Source organism: Pelodiscus sinensis, chromosome 6, assembly GCF_049634645.1.
Source record: "Pelodiscus sinensis isolate JC-2024 chromosome 6, ASM4963464v1, whole genome shotgun sequence".
NCBI classification, from domain to species: domain Eukaryota; kingdom Metazoa; phylum Chordata; order Testudines; family Trionychidae; genus Pelodiscus; species Pelodiscus sinensis.
The window spans coordinates 116757060-116775484 of NC_134716.1; the positions used below are offsets into that span (position 1 = coordinate 116757060).

An 18425-nucleotide genomic window follows, 5' to 3' on the forward strand; every position below is an offset into this window, starting at 1 on the left:
ACCTCTGGGCTCTGCAGTGATGCATAAACACATAAATGTAGTGAAGCAGTAAGTGCAAGGAGATATTGTACAATAATAGGTTTTGTGGGTACCACTGAGAGGGTCAAATCAGGGCAAATTGCTTAGAAACAGGGCTACTTACAGCCCAAGACTGGGGCTCCTCCTCTATTAGGCACCAAACCAGTCACAAAGAACACTTCAGCTGCCACACTGGCCAGCAACAAGTCACACAAGCAACCCCTTTAGACACTCCAACTTTACCCGTGCCTCAATCAGTACCACACCTTACACAGAGGAGAGGTTATGAAAACCAGTCTCCACAAATCTGAACGGGTTATTCCCATCACAAGGATCAGCCACATTTCCAGGTCCATTTATACCTTAGATCTTACTCAAAAAAGCACGCTGTGACAATCCTTTAGAATCTAAAATCTAAAGGTTTATTAAAAGCAAGAAAGAAAAGGTTGAGAGTAGAATTGTTAAAGAAATTACATTACATACACCAATCCCAAAGTTCCTGGTGCCAGTTTGTAGCAAATAATAATGATGTAATAAACTGGTATTTTAAAAGTCTCTGGAATACATCCTTTGTTAGGATGGGTCAACAAACCTTCTGGGCCCTTTGTTCATAGCAAAGATGCGTCTGAAGTGATGAGTTGGAATGAAGACAAATGGAGGAGCTTCTACGGTCCTTTTTATGACCTTGCCCATGTGGAAGGAAATCCATTGTTCTCGCTGTGTGAGGGTACCTCCCAAAATGGAGTTTGTCACATTATCAAGTCACCTGTCCATGCATAATTCAATCCGTTTTATGCAAGCGGTCATGGCGTACCTACTTGACTGCAGGTTTGCAGCAGAATTGCTCAGAAGACTATTAGCCACACTTGAGGCCCATTGTCAGAGGAGTAATGCGATTCACTCTGTTGCCACCCTTCACAATAGGTGAGCGATGCCTGTTGCAGTCTCTCAGAAGCAAACATGTGAAATACCAGTACAGAGCCCACACTCATAACGTCACATACAAAAATCACACAGGTATATGAATGGTATAAACAGAATTAGCAAAGCATAAGCATTCAATTAACATCTCGCTTTGCACAGAAATTGGGGCAAACACACAACAGGGCATGCAACAATGATCCACGTGTTCATATTAAAATCCAGTAACATCACAGATATAAAAAACAATGTCTTTTAGAAGTATTCAGCAAGGAGTAAAGTGTGCACAGGAGACAGGGTTCCCTATGGAGCTTAACAATAGCAGACATGTTTTGCTACATTTCAGAGATAATTATTGTTGTGACATGTGCACATTTATGAAGCGCAAAAACAATACTTTCACTTTGCAAATATGAAGACACATCTCTTTTCTAGAAAAAAAAAAAGCCCAATGAAATCAGAACTCAAGACAATGAGTCCATCTCATTGCAAAGGATGAGAGCACTTTAAAAAAAAATCAAAGAAAAGCTGCAGAAATCTTCCCAGTATAAACTCCTGCTCTATGTATTGATCCATAGGAAGAGAGGGCGGCCCTGATATAGTCTCGTTCTAACCAAGGTAGAATTAGTATAATTAAGGTACTGCTGTGGTAGGGAAAATGTTGACCATGTTACATTGGGGAGGGAGAGCAAATGCCCTGGAGGTGTTAACAGACTAGCAAGCCTAGTGGCAGCTGCAAGTTGCTGGTCTCCACCAAGCCCAGTTTCATAACAAATGGGGACTTATTCTGGGGTGACCTGTATGAAACAAGTTGACCTGGCTCTGGTTTTAGTGGGCTGTTGTCCAGCCAACTAATTGCACAGCTTGGCTTCTACATTGGTGAAGAAGTGACTGAGGGCACATCTACGCAGCAGGGCTAAAGCCAAAATAAGCTACACAATTTGAGCTACGTCAATTGCATAACTTAAGTCGAAATAGCTTATTTTGGCTTTTGGCGCTGTCTACACAGCAGGAAGTCCGAGAGAGAGAGCACTCTTCCTTCTACTTCCCTTACTCCTTGTACAATGAGGATTACAGGAGTCGGAGTAAGACCTCCAGCTCGACATTATGTCGACATTATGTTGAAGTAATGGCTGGCTGTGTAGATGTGGACTATGTTATTTCGGAATAATGGCAGTTATTCCAAAGTAACACTGCTGTGTAGACGTACCCTGAGTGCTTTAGAAGCGTTCCCGGAATGCTCACAGTTCAGGGCAGCTGCTCCTAAATTCCTCCTCCATCATCCACCAAAGGCAATCACTGTAAAAGCTCTTTGCTCCTCAGCCTTCACTTCTCTTGGGTGGAGACCCATGTCTCTTTGCCAGGCTGTGTAGTTCCCTGCCTACATCCTAATATTCCTTGCAAGCCAGACTGCCTAGATAGGCCAGTCCCTGCCGTTGGCTTTCACTATGAAGGCTGTGAGCAATGTAATTGCCAGCAGTTATTAGATACCACACAGCTCTTTGTAAGCAAGCACATTTATTCTTAAACAGAAAGCATTACATAAAAGACATGTTAAAAACAACACAGAAACCCTACACACATGCAAATAAGCCTGCCAGAGCTCACCCATAAATTCCAACAAAAGGTCTGGGATGAATCAGTCCTTCAAACCTAACAAAGGGATTTTTCTGTGGCTACAAGTTCAGAACAGTCCTGCACAGAACAGTGACTTCCCTGAATAGTTCAGTTTTAACTTCTACATCTGGGGCCAGGGCTGGCCTTAAGCCGATTCGGCCGAATTGGGCCCCGCGCCTAAGGGGGCTCCGCACCCCGGAACCGCCAACGAGTTACAGAACCGGGGGCCCTGCTCCAGCAATATGTGGAGCTGGGTCTCTCCCCCAGCTCTGTCTGGAGCAGGTCCCGGACCCTCCCTGCCGGCCCCCCCGCGTGTCCTCCCTCAGCCCTGGACCGTCCCTGCCGTGTGCGGCTCAGTGCGGCTCCCCCTCGCCGGCTGCTGCTGCTGCCGCCATGCGCATTGCAGATGGGTAGGGAGGACGCCTGGACAAGACGTGACGTCACGGCCCGGGATTTTAAAACTCCTTGGAGGCACGTTGCGGGGCTGCCTCCGGGTTCGGCCTCCGGGGCCTGAGTGCAGACTCTGGCCCCACAACGTGGAAGGCAGAAGGTAGGGCGGGGGCGGGGGAAGAGGGGAAGGGGCTTGGGTGGAGGAAGGGGTGGAACGGGCTTGGGCGGAAGGGGAGGGAGCAGGGAAGGTGCTTGGGCGAAGGAGTTTGGGGGGAGGGGGAAGAAAGGGGAAGGCATCAAGAGACAGGGTGGAGGAGAGACAAATGGCAAGGGGCCAAGTGAAGACAATGAGGGAAAGGGCAGGAGGGGAGGTGTCAGTGGGAGGGGGGACAGGGTGATGCTGGGAGAGGAGAGGAGAGGAGAGGGGAAGGGCATTGGGGGATAGAGGGGAAGGGGGAGGGGAGGTGCTGGGAGAAGGCTTGAAAGAAAGGGTGGGCATGAGAAAAGTGGGGATGGAGCAAGTCATGTGTGAGGGCACAGAAGGGTAGGAGGGGAACGGAGCAGAGGATGGTGAGGGGGAGGGCATCAGGGAAAAAGAGGGCAAAGGGGACAGGGGCAGTAAGGGAAGGAGGAGGCACCAGGAGGGTGCAGGGCTAAGGGAAGGCGCAGGTGCCAGGGGATTCTGGGGTGAAGCAGAACGGCAGACACCTGCAGGGTAGGGACCAGCACCAGAGGAGAGAGGCAGGGCAGGTGTGTAGAGGGAGGTGTTAGAAGAGGGGTAGCTCACATGATCAGAGTGGAGCTACTGGGGGAGTGGACACAGGGGGGAGAGAAGGGCTGGTGGAGGGGGGCAGGTCACAGGAGGGCTGAGGGCAGTGAGAAGGGCAGGAGTCAGGACAGCAGAGGCGGGTGAGGAGTTGGGGCACAGCAGGCACCAGGGGAGATGATGGAGCAAGGAGAGGAGACATGGCAGCAGAGAGAAAAGGTAAAGTTTTATAAAATATTTATTAATAACTTGATATGCTGCCCACGGCCAGTTTGTTTGCGCCCCGTGGTGCAGTTTGGGTTTATGTGGGGATCAACACATGACCGGCGAGTGGGAGCCAAAACAAAAAAGTAGTCAGTGTAATGATCTTCTGTTGATATGTGTTTTCGTAGTTAAATTCTTGGACTGTCATTGCTCATGAAAAGTGCTGTCACATGGGTAGAAATCGGGTAAATATTGCATTTTATTAATATCAGCAGAACTGACTTAAATGGGGCCTGTGTGTTGTGTAGTCTTGCCTTAATCTTTGTATTCATGCCTGTCAGTGTGAGAGAAGCTATTTGTATATATTTGCTTGCATATGCAACCACACTTAAGTTGGGGCCCTCAGCATGTTCTGTAAGTATCAGTGTGGCCCCTGGGGCTTCCAAAGTTGAGTTGCCCTAGCTCATCCCTGACAGGTGTCTGTCTAACCTGGTCTTAATTATCTCCAGTGATGGAGATTCCACAATCTCACTAGGCAATTTATTCCAGTGTTTAACCACCCTGACAGGCAGGAAGTTTTTCCTAATGTCCAATCTAACCCCCCCCCCCCTTGCTGCAATTTAAGCCCATTGCTTCTTGTCCTAACCTCAGAGGTCAAGCAGAACATTTTTTTCCTCTTCCTTATGATATTCTTTTAGATACTTGAAAGCTGCTCTCATGTCCCTTTTTGGTCTTCTCTTTTCCAAGGTAAACAAGGACAATTTCTTCAGCCTTGCCTCATATCTCATGTTCTCTAGACCTTTCATCATTTGTGTTGATCTTCTCTGGACTTTCTCCAGTTTCCCCACATTTCCAGAAATGTGGTGCCCAGAACTGGCCATGATACTCCAGCTGGGGCCTAATGTAGATGGCTCATTTCCTGCCTACGGGACGTGAGACTGGTGAGTTAATTTCCAATCCTCCTGTTTATTCTTTTCCTAAGCCAGGAGGACACAGTAGTTCTGATGGGGGCTCTGCAAGAAGGTAGCCCGCACTGCCCCCTGCCTGAAATCCTGTGCAGTTGTTAAACAGTTGTCCAGCCCACCCTAGAGGCAACTGCATTTCAGCGTGCCTGAAGCAACACTGCACCAGAATTCACTTAAGAGTTGGAGAATGAAATGTTGTTATCCATATTGTATGATTAAAAGGTAAAAGACCTGAACTTAATATGACCTGGCTTAGGGTCTACCATAACTTGAACACTAAGCAGAGGATAGTGAGTCACATCTAACTGAAAGTCACAGAAGATGGAAACTGGTTTTATTTCTGGTGGTGTAGAGTCTATTTGGGAGTCCTCAATTATATCTGACACTTTACATCCAGTGTTTAAAGGCAGAGCTGACTAGAATCAATTGAGAGTCCTTGTCTTGTCTCAGTGATCGCTTGAGCAAAAATCATTGATAAAATCTTGTGTAGACTGACCTTGGACTCAACATGCAGGCAATATGTGTTGAAGGGCAGTGCAAGGAGGCAATGGTGGTGAGATACCATCTTACCTAGTGTAATCAGTGGTGCTGAAATCACTAAGGACTGGAATTTGACTACAGAACTGACACTTTCTTAACAAAGACTCCATTTTTGCTATTTAAAAAGTAAATCAATGTAACAGAAAACTGCAACGTTCTCTGGTAACTTTTTAAAAATCAAACTTTAAACTTTATTGAAAAGATTGGATAGTTTGCAATTGAAAATATTTGACCTACACTTAAGGCAACTGATTTAATTTTGTGTAAAATATTGCATAATAAAGGATGGCATTTTTTTGGAAAATGTTCAACTATATTGATATACATTTTGATCAGATCTACTTCTGATGTGATATTTGTGAGTGGTTGTGGTTTTTTTTGTGGGGGTGCTTTTTTAATTTTTGCTCAACAAAAAATCCTGCGTGGCAGGGCCCCACCAAAACGGTTTGAATTGGGCCCCGCACTTCGTAAAGCTGGCCCTGTCTGGGGCCTTGCATTTTCAGATTCTCGGCCCACAATGGGCTCCTCCTTCAAGGCATAGCTTCAACTTTTGCATTCACCTCACCATACAGATCCCAGGAAAAGCACTCAACACTGTTTGCCCCCTCCCGCCAAAGTCCATTCTTGTTTGGCCTATTGTTGAATGCCATTCTTGGACATTCACAATGATTCCTAGGGTTCCCATCCCATCTGCCACCTAGAGAAGTTACATATAATCCCAGCACACATTACTTCCTATACAATGAACTCCAAAGATATTTGAACTAAGTTAATTAAGGTTTTCCAAGAATATTGCAGAAAATTGCCACAGATGTCCAAAAAGCCAGCTCTCATGTTGGATGTGGCCTGTGAAGAAATGGACACTTTCTGGGACTGACAGGACAGTACCTTTCACCAGCACTAAATTATTACACAGATGCATTGACATCAAACAGTTGCCTAGAAAAGCCACAGCAGTTAGCATAAAGGACATAACCTGGAAGAGGGGACAGGGTTGGAGCACCTTGAGCCCCAGAGATTCCCAGCAGCCAAAATTTCCCCTTCTGGCTATCGCCCACCTGTGTAGCTGACAGAAGTTTCTCAGTGGCTCTTTATTTATGTAAAGGGTGGAGCCAGCCCAAGACTGGGGTGTGCGCAAAAAGTGTGTCTACTCCAGCTTGACTTGCCCTGAGAGTGCCTTGGCCAAGACAGCAAATCAAGGCAGTTCAGATTCCCAGCCCCTCACCACACACCAAATAAGGGGAAAAGGTTTTGTCAGAGCCCTTTCTTAAAATACTGGTAGTATCCGACTGTGACAGCTGTGCGCATTTAGGGAAGGCAAGTCACGCAGGATTGGGTCCCCTACATATTTCTGCCATTGTCTTTTTTTCCTTTTAACCAACTCTTCACCCCTCTGGCTTCCTGCATGTCCTAGGACCAGCATCTGCTTCCACTAACATCAATATCAGTGCTCTAATGGGAGCAGGAGCAAGGTCCCAATGGGTAGACAGCTCTGCTGCTCCTAGTGTTTTGTTCGCATTTGTGGGAACAGAAGTGGGGGGAAGCCCTGCCTGCATAGCTGTGTTTTCTTCCCTGTCCCACACCTGTCTGTGTTCTTTGTTTTTACTTATGTCTTCTTATTTTTTTAACCTAATGAATAGGGCTGAATGAGTCTTTCCGTTGTAAGACACTTGCTTGAGGCCACAAGAAAAGAACCACAACACTTTCAAGTAAGGATGCTTTTAGTTTTCATGACCGCTTTTCTAACAATGAGCTATGCGTGCTCTGATCAAGATCAATTAATGAAACACGAGAACAAAGGTTCGATAAACACACCACAATATGCTGGCAGGCAGCACAGAAACATATCCACTCACCTGAAGGTCATACTGCAGCCAGGGCTACACTGTGTTTGTAATAAGGGCAAACCTACAAATGAGCAATCTTCTCTGTGCTTTGGGAAATGCTCCTGAAGCTCAGAGTTGAATAAACCCTCCCCAGAGGCATGGTCCAAAGCCTACTGAAGTCAATGAGAGACTTTCTATCAACTTGAGTGGGATTTAACAACCAGGATCCAAGGTTGTTACTAAGCAGCAGCACAGAGGCACTTAGGGTATGTCTAGACTACATGACTCCGTCGACGGAGCCATGTAAACTAGTTTACCCGACATAGTCAATGAAGCGGGGATTTAAATAATCCCCGCTTCATTAAAATAAAAATGGCCACCACGCTGTGCCAACAATCAGCTGGTCCGGCACAGCGTGGCAGTCAAGATGCGGATCGGTCGACAAGGGAAGCCTTTGTCAACCGCTCCGGTAAACCTCGTTTCACGAAGCATAACGGAGCGGTAGACAAAGGCTTCCCTTGTCGACCAATCCGTGTCTAGACTGCCAGATCAGCTGATTGTCGGCACAGCGCGATGGCCATTTTTATTTTAATGAAGCGGGGATTATTTAAAGCCCCGCTTTATTGAGTATGTTGGGTAAACTAGTTTACATGGCTCTATCGATGGAGCCATGTAGTCTAGACATACCCCTAGGCAATGGTAGCACAGCATCTGCAGAAGACACGCTGCCAAAGGCAGGGAGGGACATAAGAATGAGACCAAAGGTCCATTTAGCCCAGTATCCTATCTGCCGATAGTGGCCAATGCCAGGTGCTTCAGAGGGAATGAACAGAACAGGTAACGATCAAGTGATCCATTCCCACTCGCCCATTCACAGCCCTGACAAAACAGAGACTAAGGGCCCATCCTTGCCCATCCTGGCTAATAGTCCTTGATGACCTATCCCCCATGAATGTATCTAGCTCATGTTTGAACTCCTCTTATAGTCGTGACCTTCATAACATCCTCTGGAAAGGAGTTCCAGGGGTGGACTCTGAGTTGTACTTCCTTTTGTTTGTTTAAAACCTGCTGCCTATTAGTTTCATTGGGTACCTCCTAGTCCTTGTGTTATGAGGAGTACATATTAATTCCTTATTTACTTTCTCCACACCACTCCTTGATTTTATAAACCTTTATCACATCTGTTCTTAGTGATCTCTTTTCCAAGCTGAAAAGACTGACTTTTATTAATCCCTTCTCCTATGGAAGCCACTCCATACCCTAATCATTTTTGTTGCCCTTTTCTGAACCTTTTCCAATCCCAATACGTTTTTTGACACGGGGCAACCAGATCTGCATGCAGTATTCAAGATGTGGGCATACCGTGAATTTCTATGGAGGCAATATGATATTTTCTCTCATTAACTACCCCTTTCCAATGATTCTCAACATTCTGGTTGCTTTTTTGACAAGTAGAGATGTGTGCTAATAACATGGATGTGGGTACTTATGGCTCTTACCTAATGGTCGGGGGGCAGCAAAGCCTTCCTCTGGTTTCACCTGCTGTACTTCAGTACCAAAGTGACAGGTGCCTTCGAGATGCCTAAAATTGGTAAGAAGACATAGCACTAGGATTATTTTATATAGTATTCATCTATTTATGAAATGCCATAGTAATAACCTTGTACAGGCTGAACAACAGAATCGCAAAACTAACATTTCTTTAAAATTGCAACTGGGTCTCCTTACAGATATTTTGGAAATGCCAGAACTGTTCACTGGAGCTTTTAAAGAGGTCTTATAAGATGAACAACAAAATATGCTGAAAGGTTACCCTCAAAATAGCTAAGGACCTTGATCATCTGTATGAGATGTGCAGCTCTCCTATGGCTTATGTAAAAGGCAGTGTTCCAAAAGGTCAGAAAGGTAATTAAAGAGACAAAAGACCAACTCTTCCCAACATAAAAGCAGGCACTCGGTCTAAACATTTGTCTGTCAGATTGTATCTCCTTAGGCTTATTAAAAATTAAGCTTTTTTTTTAAGGTCTCAATCACAAAGAGTGCAAAGTGCAAGTACAATAAGAATTACTTAGAAAACTATTCTATTTTAGTGATAAAAAACTTTGAAAAGCAAACTGCTTTGTTACAATACTGTTGTAGTAAAAGACCTTAGACCAGATTCTCCAGCAATGTTAACCAATTTTAACGGGCTATTTTACAAGTTTATAGCTGCTGTGCATGACGGGAGCAATGCCAAAGTGGCCAGAAGAAACTAATGAATCTGGCTCACTATGTATAGTATCCAGGGGAGGGAAAAGATATGACCTGTGCATGCTGTGATAGGGGAAGAGGAGAGAGAGAGCAAGAGCAGGGGAGGCAGACTGAGCACAGCTGCTTCAGCAGTGTTACTAAGTATGGTCAGCACAAACCAAACACCAAAAGAAGAGAAGGGGGAACCAACCGCATCCGCCCTCTCCCAACCAGTTTTCCCTCTAAGATTTTCCATCCTTGGGGAGGAATGGAATTTCTTTTGGGTGGGTTGAAATTACTTATGTGCAACACCAATATGGAGGTAGTGTGTGGATGTGCACTCACCAGTACAAATACAAACCATAGGTATAAATATATATTTTAAATAGTCCATTGGTGTGAAAGAAAACATATTAAAACAAGGGATAATTAACAAAGAGAAGTGCTTATTATTATTTAATATGAAATCAAATAAAAAGAAAATTAACACTACCCTTAGTTGAAGAAGTGGGTTGCGCCCACAGAAGTTCATGATACTATTTATATATTTTTGTTAGCTTAAGATGCTACAGGACCATTGTTGGTTTTTTAGTTACAGACTAACACGGCTACTCCTCTGAGACGTTGGAGTCCATGTATCTTCATCCTTTCTAACAGATAGATACATGTTTTAAAGATCTTGCAAATAAGGTTTCATCCTACAAAATAGCTAGCATCCCACCTAGTACTTATGACCTCTGACACATAAAAGCCAGAACTTTACCAGATAGCAAATATCTGGCCTTAACGCAATACAGTTTACCATGTATTAATCAGGGCATGTCTAAACTACATTCCTCTTCCGAAAGAGGAATGTAAATGAGCTCAATCGAAAATGCAAATGAAGCGTGTATTTATAAATCTTGCGCTTCGTTTGCATAATCATGAGAGCGCTTTTTTGAAAAAGGGTTTTTTGAAAAAGAAACTGCCATCTAGACGGGGTTCTATAAAAAAACCCACCCTTTTTTGAAAGAACCTGTACTACTGAAAAAAAATGAGGTGTATGGATTCTTTCGAAAAAGGGCTTTTTTTCCCCCGAAAGAACCCCATCTAGACTGCAGCTTCTTTTTCAAAAAACCCTTTTTTGAAAAAGCGCTCTCATGCTATTCTGCAAATGAAGTGCGAAATTTGTAAATCCACGCTTCATCTGCATTTTCGATCAGGCTCATTTACATTCCTCTTTGGGAAGAGGAATGTAGTTTAGACATAGCCTTAGTAACACAGGATTTTAAAAAATCATTAAGATCAGAGTTTTAGATATCTGCAACTCTCAAAAAAATTCTGTTAAAAAAATCTTTGTCTTTCTTATCTTAAGCCATTAACATAGGGGTGGGCAATAATTTTTGATGTGGGGGGTGGCACTTTGGTAAGTGGTCAAGGTCTGCACTCTTCCGTTATATTAATGGAGGAGGTGCAGGGGTTTGGGATAGACGTTGGGTGCAGAAGGGAGATTGGGATATGGGATTGGTGTGTAGGATCTGGGAGGGAGTTTGGGTGAAGTAGGGGATCATGACCTGGAGCAATGGACTGCGGTGAGGAGGGGGTGCAGGGCCTGGGAGGGAGTGACCTGGGGCAGGAGTGCAGGGATTTGGGCTGTGACCAGGGATAGCAGATTGGGGTGCAAGGTCTGAGAGGGGATTGTGACCTGAGGAGGAGTGTAAGAGGGGATGCAGTGTCTGGGAAGGTGTATGAGGCCTGGAGCAGGGGTGCAGAAGGTTTGGGTTACATGGGGTAGGAGGGCAGAAGGGGGATAGGGGGTAAAGGAGGGGGAGGCTGGAGGTTACCTGGCCCCCAGCCAGCAGCCCATCAGGTTCCTTAGCCAAGGTCCCTGCCTTCCAGCCCCTGTACATGCTCAGGGGAGCTGTAGGAGCCATGTTTATTGTTCTGAACTGAATGCTGTGAGCCATGGGGATGAGGGAGGAAGGACGCGTCTCATCCTGCCTGTCCTGCAAACAGGCAGCTGCTAGTGGTTGAAACTGGCCAATGTGAGCTATTGGGGGCAGGGGCAGCATGAGAAGCCTGTCTCCCCTCCTTCCAGGGACTCAGCATTCACAAACACACACATGGCCCTGCATCTGGCTTTCCGGAATGCCAAGCTGGTGCAGGGCAGGCAGGGAGCTGGCTGAGGCTTTCACAGCCAGATCAGACAGCAGCAGCTTCTGCTCCTCTGAGAAGGTGAATGCACCTTCTCCCCTTCCCAGCCAATCAGCTGAGCTCCCTGCCTACGTGGGGAGCTCTGAACCTCTGTAGGGCTCAGAAAAGGGCTGTGTGCCCACGCGGGCACACAGCTTACAGGGAACCTTGCCTCCCCCCCCCACATCTCTATCGAAGGTCTACCACAGCACTGGAAAACTCTGCTGGTTTTGGCAGACAACTTAACAGTTAGCTGATAAGAGCACTGTATCTAATTCCTATATAAAAGAAAGAAAATTAAATAAATATATTAGACTCGCTCAGCTCTAAAATTAACATGTTCTGACATCTTGTGGACAGTCACTTAAGGGACACTAGTTAGCCTTAAAATGTTAATGTCTAGTCTTACTATGTTACTAACTCTGGGAAGAAAGAGACCCTGTCAGGACTCCTGGGCATGCTCTCAGCTCTGGAAGGAAAGTGGGGTCTATAGAGTTAGAGCAAGGGGGCATGTACATTTCAGCTCTATACAAAAACATCAGAATGCCATATTGGGTCAGATCAAAGGTCCTTCTAGACCTGTATTCTATCTTCCAACACTGGCCAATGCCAGGTGCTTCAGAAGGAATAAACAGAACATGCAATTATCATGATCCATCCTGTCACTCATTCCCAGCTTCTGGAAAACAGAAGCTAGGAACACCATTCCTGCTCATTCTGGCTAGTTGTCATTGATGGACCCAGCCTCCTTGAACTTATTTTGTTTTTATTGGAATCCTGTTATAGTGTGGCATTTCCACCATCTCCTGGCAAAGAGTTCCACAAGTTGACCATGAAAAAAATAATGCATTCTGTTTGTTTTAAATCTGCTGCCTATACATTTAATTGGTCAGCTTCTTGTGTTATGTTAGTGAAGGAATGAATAACATTTCCTTATTGTATTTTTCCTCACCATTCATGATTTTCTAGACCTCCGACATATCCCTCCACCCTTTAATCATTTTTTTTCAAGATGAAAAGTTTTAGTCTTGTTAATCTCTCCTCATATGGAAACTGTTCCTTACCCCTAATCATTTCCGTTGCCCTTTCTGTACCTTTTCCAAATTCAATATATCTTTTTTTAGATGGAGTGACCAGCTCTGTATACAGTATTCAAGATGTGGCACACAATGATTTTATATAGCGGCAATATGGTATTTTGTCTTATCTATTCCTTTCCTAATGATTCCCAATATTCTGTTAGCTTCTTAGTTTTTAGATTGCGACTGCATGTTGAGTAGATGTTTTCAGGAAACTACCCACAAAGATTCCAAGATCTCTTTCTTGAGTGATAACAGGTATTTTAGACACCATCACTTTTTTCTCTATAGTTAGGATTATATTCTTCCATGTGCATTACTTTGCACTTATTAACACTGAATTCCATATGCCTTTGTATTGCCCTGTCACCCAGCTTTGTGAGATCTCTTTGTAACTCTTTCCAGTCAGCTTTGGATTAGTCATTGTTCACCCCTTTTTCAAGAGCATTTAAGAGAAGTTTAACAGAAGAGATCCAAATGCAGATTCCTGCAGCACAACACTCATTCCTACACTTTCCCCCGTATTTTTTAAGTGGGGTACCCAGCAATGTTTTCATGATGATTTAATGATCCTTCAATTACCTGAATAACTCACCTTTTGTTATTCTTAATCACCCTGCCCCTCCCACTTTTTATAACAAATTCCCTGCCCCAAAGGCAAAGCTGCAAGCAACCCAAACTGTTGCATTTAAGAACTGCCTCTGGAGTCAGGGCCAGGGCTGGATTAAGCGGGGGGGGGGGGGGGGGGGGGGAGGAGGGGGCTAGCAGAGAAGCTGCCCAGGGCGCCAACCTATGGGGGGTGCCTGATTGAAGTGGTAAGGGGTGCCGCACGCCCAGGGATGTGGCGCCCCTTACCATGTTAATCAGGCGCTGCGTGCCTCGGGGCAGGGCCACACATGCGCCGCGCGCCCGCTGCCCGGGGCGCAAATATGGATCGGTCCGGCACTGGTCAGGGCATGCAGCTTTAAGCAGACCTCAACATGAAATCCAGGGATTCAAACTCAGGAGGAGGGGGTTACTGCTCTCCAAGCTCCTATAAATGGTGCCCCTGCATGTATCAAATAAGAAATGGGAATGCCTGATTTGTGTTCCAGGGTGACAGACTGACAATGGGGGAGGGATTCTCTGTTGTGCTAGACAGGCTGGAAAACAGATGGATCTGGCCAGCTGAGAAGTCTCCCGGCATGATGAAGGAACTCCCATCTAGTTCAAAACCAGCCTATCTGGTTCCGGCAGCACCTGCCAGCTGGTCCCGAAATAGCAGATGTATCCAGAGCTGGGACAGAAGTGCACTGCACTCTGGCTATGATCAGCTGTTGCACAGTGCCTGAGAAAACGTGGCCCTGTGGAGAATCTTGGCTTGTGTTTGTGACCAGACACAGTGTCATCCTCCACCCCATCCTTCCTCCTCCCCATTAACCATATTCTATTGGATCAACCCACACTATTAATTCGCAAGAACAAATCTGGGTCTCTAGTCTTAGCTGCTTCCTCTCCCCTCCCTACATATCCTCCATGGTATTTGATTGTGCCTGCTGACTGTAGTTGTCACATACTTTCCCTCACATCCAGGAAGGCAGATGAGTAATAAGACCATCCATGGAACTGTGCCAGTTCCTTTCTGTGCATGAGCTGACGAGGGACTCTCTGGACTGTTGTGCTACACTCCTTTTCTCCTGGAGGCTCATCCTCATTCATGTCACAGGACAGCCAATCTTTCCTGGCCCAGAGCCAGGAGTCTGTTCCAAGCTCAGACTTCCTTGGTAGCCTGCTGACTTGGGGATATTGTTCGTTATCATTTCCCTCAAAGCCAGGTCACGTCCATTCCTACACTAGATGGTTGGAGCCCTTTTGGCAGCTACGTTAAATGTCAGTCATCAAAGAGAATGATCCTTGTGTCAATGCCAGAGAGTTTCAGATGCTGTTTCCTCTGGAATCTCAATTGCCAGGAAATTGCTACATTCCCAGGGCTAGATTCTCAGCTGGTGTAATTCAGTGGACCTCCATGCTACTGATTTGCACCAGTTGAAAATCTGGCTCTTTTTCTGCGTGAACTGAGAATGAATTCAGCTGCCATGTCAGCTCAGGGAAGTTATTGTGGGAAATCCATTATGTGTGCGTGAATCTATGTAGGTTCTTCTAAGGTGGCCATGGGCATCCTCTCAGCTGGTGCTGCTCCACTGACTTCAGCTGTTACTATGCAGATTTACACAGGTCTAGGATATGGCTCCATGACGATAGCATCTAGTCACCTCACCTGCATAACACTCGACAAGGCAGGGAACGGTAACAGATTTAGTAACTGACTTTGCTCAGGTCAGTAGGTGTTTCTTGGCTTATCTCAGACATCCCCTAAATAATGGGGCTTGCTCGCAGATGGGAACAAGCCCTATTTCAATTATAACAGAGGAAGTTCGGAATGTTTATGTGCTTTCTGCCTCTGGGAGAAAGGGAAGTTGTTTTTAAAAGAGCATCAGCAAGAAGACAGATGCCTCTGTACTTTCTGGATGCCTTTCTGTTTATTCAACTCGTACGGCCTCGGCCTGCTTGGGGTAACCCATCCAGAAGCACACTGTCAGGTCATGTGATGGAAGTACTATCCCCATAACACGGTGTGGCTCACCGCGGCAACGCCTCCTGCTGGTCATTCAGTGCGGGAGCCCCCCCTTCCAGCCGGTGTCTCACCTACTGTTACCTGCATATGTGTTAATGGTTCAGCCTCTGACATTAGGACCTGTGTGCCACCCTCCCCTCTGGATATTGCCCTGCTGCAGTGCCCCCACACTCTGGAGTTCTCCTCAGAGACTCTCCAAGCCCCAATATCCACGTTGCCTCACTGCCAGCTGTCATCTAGTCCCATTTCAGGACAGACATCCCATCATAATCCCCATTTTACATCTGGGGAAACTGAGGCACAGAGCGATTGCAGTTAGAATTTTTGAAAGCTTACATCTTCTGTGCTCTCCAAAAAGGGCTCACTGAGGAGTCAGAAGATTTTCGAAACAGCTTCTTAGCTGTGCCCAAGATCCACGAGAGAGCTGGGGGCTGACTGCCAGACGGTAAAGGTATTTAGGCACCTTAAGACATAAGTCCCTGGTGTGATTTTTCAGAAGCACCTAGACCTTTTTGAAAATACCCCTTGGTCCCCATGGGCATTTTCAAGCACTTAAATGCCTTTAAAATCTATTTGGAAAATTTAATTCCATGATTTTTTATAATTAAAATTGAAAACTTTTTTTTAATAAATTTGTATATTTTTACTATAATTTTTACTTTTTTTTTTATTGCAGGTCAATAGTAGTAGCACATTGCTGGACATCCTCATGTTAGCCTAGAATCATTTTTCAACAGCAGGATAGACAAACATCTGCTCCTCTAATTAGCATAAGAAGTGTCTGCTCAAACTGTCAAAGAGCTAAATTGTTTCATAATGTTACAAAGAGATAACACAGAGCCCTACCTATAATATGGCATGTCAGCAGTACATAACATGGCATGTCTTGGCATCTCAGTGTATCTTGCTACTACTGATATATCATGTGACTAAGTAATATAAAAATGAAAAAATAAAGTTAATGTAAAAAATGAAAATTGCTTCAAAATGAATTTTAAAAAAAATTAAACTCTTCGGAAACAAAAAACATTTGGAATTTCTTTTTCACATGAAGTCTTGAAAATATTTGGATTTGTTGCCATTCAGAATAAGAACATTTAAGTTCCACGCAAAATGAAAATTTGGGGTTTTGACACACCCTTCCCTCTGCCCCTTCCTCTGCCCCCGTACTCGGGTAGGTACTGCTGCTCTAGTCATGTAAAGATCATGACTAGACAAGGGGGCACAAGACCTGTTATGCAGGACCTGGTCACTTACTGGCTGCTCTGCGTCACCCACTCCAAACTGATTGCCAGCAGCCCCCAATCTTTATCCCTTGAGAGAGGGTAAAGGAGAAACTGAATTAATCTGACAAAGAGCAAAGAGTTTTTTCAAAGTGATTTTGGGCTAGACGAGGCCATGGAGGTAACATTAGACTCCCCAGAGACAGGACAGAGTGGAAGGGAGGAGAGATGGAATGGGAGGATTCAGACTAGAGCAGGGTTGGAATGGGAGGATTCAGACTAGAGCCATCACAAACCCATAGTCATAGACTTTAAGGCTACAAGGGACCATTGTTGTTATCTAGTCTTACCTTCTGCACATCACAGGCCACAGACCCTCCCCAACCCTCCTATAATAGACCCATAATTTCTGGCTGAGTTACTGAAGCCCTGAAATAATGATTTAAAGTAGCGATGAGCCACCATGAGAGGCCCTCCTTCATCTCCGTGGGCCACAGCTGTCTTCAGCCCACCTGTGGCCACGGACACCCCGTCTGCCCCCCTACTCTATGCACCAGGGCACTGAAGCCCTGCACTTCCTACACCCCGCTCCCTTCCCTCACTTTTGGAAGGAATTGGGATACCAGAGGTATCTCAAAAAAACTCCGAATCCAGGGAACGCATTTGCTCTTCCACTTTTTTTTGCAGAAGAGCAAACACGCTCTTTCGGAAGCAACTGCGTTCCTCGTTCCACGAGGAAAAAGGGGACTTCCAAAAAAGAGAGATTTTTTTCCAAAATTTGGCCCAGTCTAGATGGGCCAGATTTTGGAAAAGCCTCTTCCAACAAAAGTATCAGAAAAAGATATGCAAAATACGGAGTGCGTTTTGCGTATTTTTTTCCAATAGAACCTCGCAGTCTAGCTGTACCCTCAGTCTTGGAGGATGCTTTTGGCCCCACTATTCCCTTTGGATGGCTGTTCCTGAACTTCATTCCTCCTGGCTAGAAACCTTTGCTCAATTTCAACGAAAACTTGTCAATGGCCAGTTTATCATCACTGGTGTTTAACTTAAATAACTCCTCTCCTTTGTTGGTATTTATTTCTCTGATATATTTATAGCGAGCAATCAGATCTCCCCCAGCTTAGTTTGGTTGGACTAAACAAACTAAGCATCTTGAGTCTCCTCTTGTAGGTAAGTTTTGCATTTGTCTGATCATCCTAGCAGTCATCTGCACCTGCTCCAGTTTGAATTCATTTCTTTTAAAACACTGGAGACCAAAACTGCACCAGTATTCCAGATGAGATCTCACCAGTGCTTTATATAATGGTAATAACACTTCCTATTTCTAATGGCAATGCCTCATGTAATGCAGCCTAAGGCTGCATTAGCCTTTTTAATGTCTCATCACAGTAGTGGCTCAGTCACACTGTGATAGGCCAATACATTTCAGGTCTTTCTCCTTCTCCTGCTGCGTCCAGCTATACATCTCCACCCAACAGCAAAAATTCTTGTTATTAGTCCAGAAGTGCATGACCTTGTACTTTACACCATTAATTTCATCTCATTTCTATTACTCCAGTTTTCATGATCATTCAGATCTTCTTCTACGATATTCTGCAAAAGCGGCGAGGAGACCTGTGGCACCTTATAGACTAACTGAAGTGGTCTTTGCCCACGAAAGCTTATGCTCCAACACTTCAGTTAGTCTATAAGGTGTCACAGGACTCCTCGCCGCTTTTGCAGATTCAGACTAACACGGCTACCCCTCTGATATGATATTCTGGTCCTCTTCCATACTAGAAATTCCTCCCAAATTTGTGTCATCTGCAAATTTTATTAGCACATTCCCACTTTTGTGCGAGGCCTATTGATGAAAATATTA

The 18425-nt window shown here is 45.1% G+C and overlaps 1 protein-coding gene across 2 annotated transcripts in view; it reads right to left on the reverse strand.

Moving 5' to 3' along the window:
* CTIF (cap binding complex dependent translation initiation factor) overlaps positions 1 to 18425 on the reverse strand; it is a 420270-nt gene that overhangs the window by 380531 nt on the left and 21314 nt on the right. For both annotated transcript variants that reach the window (XM_075932696.1, XM_075932695.1), the window contains one exon: positions 8747 to 8829. The gene's annotated coding sequence lies outside the window, so the exon portion shown is untranslated. The remainder of the gene's footprint in view (positions 1 to 8746; positions 8830 to 18425) is intronic.